Raw genomic sequence first — 1,862 nt, 5'->3', positions numbered from 1 at the left:
AGACGTGTCTTGCTTCCCCTTCGCCTTCTGCCATGATTGTGAGGCCTCCCCAGCCCTGTGAAACTGTGAGTCCACTAAACCTCTTTCCTTTATAAATTACCCAGTTTCGGGTATGTCTTTTTTAGCAGCATGAGAACAGACTAATACAGTTGGAAAGGAGAGTTTTGGAGGAGCCGTGTTCCTCTTGTCTTGGTTTGCGGATGCCTCATTAAGTATGGGAGGGTTTGTTCTTTTAGGGGAAGTGTTGGTCTGTACATTCGAAGTATTTGGAAATTTGTATTGTTAACTTGTTAACTAGGAAATTTGCCTAGTTAACCGTCACGGAGTGGGGCAGACTGGAAGTGTCTGGGCGGAGGCAGTTCTCTGGTGGATGCTAAGGAAGGGTCTGTATTTGGGGCTGGCCAGAATGCCAAAGGGTAGGGCAGGGTAGTCTGTGGTCAGTGCCAGCAGATGGGTCGTGGAGTATGATATGGGGATTGGTGTATCTGATGGGCCACTGGGAGCACTGAGTACCCAGCAGGTGGGCAGTCAGGCAACAGGCCATAGGGAAGCCTGTGGAGAAGGACTCTGGTCCTTAGGACAAAAGGGAGTAAACCAAGACAGCACCCAAGACCTACAGGGACGTTGCTATAAGGCCCTTGGCTGAGACACGAACTCGGGCACAGAGAACACAGCGGCAGCCTGTTTATCAGACTGGGATCCGGGGGGATTGTGGCAGCGTTCCTCAATGGTGGGTCTGCTGGGTTACAGATGGTTCAATTCTGCATTGTGTGGCTATTTCCTGAATATTGCAGGATGTTTGGTATCCCTGGTTCCCACCCACTAAATACTGGTAATCACCCTAAGTCATTTCATCAATCATTTTGGGATAGTGCCCTAAGACATTTTCAAATGTCTCCCTAGCGGGTGGGAATGCTCTCAGGTCATACTGAAATATGACCAGCCTAAGGTTGGAATGGATCCCAGGACTAGGGGCAGCTGTGAGCCTGGGGAATAACCCGCCAGCCCTAGGAGTAAGCCGATGTGTATATAGAGGTAGGTCTCATACGTATGACAGACGCTGTTGTTTTGTGTTGATACAATGGAACTTATTTTTCCAGGCTTTTTGTAGTAATTTATGTTCTGCTTCCTCCGTTCTCCCAACCATCTTCCTTTTTTCCCCTTCCTACTAGCAATATTATTATTTTTTCTTTTCCATGGTGACTACCCTAGCTGGGGTCCTTGTTGTGTCTATGGATGGTTGTAAGAGGCCCCTGAATGACTATTCTTTATCCTGTCCCTTCATTGCATCAGCTGCTCTACATTTGCCTTCTGGAACATTCTTTCAAGCTTGGATCTGATCATGTGTGTCATTGTCCAGTTAATGAGTCTTTTGGGGTCCCCACTGCCAGCCCAGTGAAGGCCAAACTTGGCTGGTACTGAAGATCCTCGGCCAGTCTAGCTGGGTGGTCTTCCAGCTTTATGTCCCAGCTCTAGAATCTACGATTCTTTTGGTTTCAAGGTCTTCATTCCCCCTGGCACACCCTTGGCCATTTGCTTCCACAACCTCTACATCATCAACGACCTACCCCTATCTTTCCCTTTATGCATCTCCATCCTTTAAGGACTGATTCAAATGCCACCCTATCCATGAGCCAGTGAAGCACATTAATAGATATGATAAGGGTTCTCAAAAAAAATTTTTTTTTTTTTGAGACGGAGTCTCACTCTGCAGCCAGGCTGGAGTGCAGTGGCATAATCTCAGCTCACTGCAGCCTCCACCTCTCAGGTTCAAACAGTTCTCCTGCCTCAGCCTCCCAAGTAGCTGGGACTACAGGCATGCGCCACCATGCCTGGCTAATTTTTGTATTTTTGGGAGGGAC

The sequence above is a fragment of the Mandrillus leucophaeus genome, unplaced genomic scaffold (genome assembly GCF_000951045.1).
Source record: "Mandrillus leucophaeus isolate KB7577 unplaced genomic scaffold, Mleu.le_1.0 Scaffold345, whole genome shotgun sequence".
Lineage (NCBI taxonomy): Eukaryota > Metazoa > Chordata > Mammalia > Primates > Cercopithecidae > Mandrillus > Mandrillus leucophaeus.
This window is presented reverse-complemented; position numbering follows the sequence as displayed.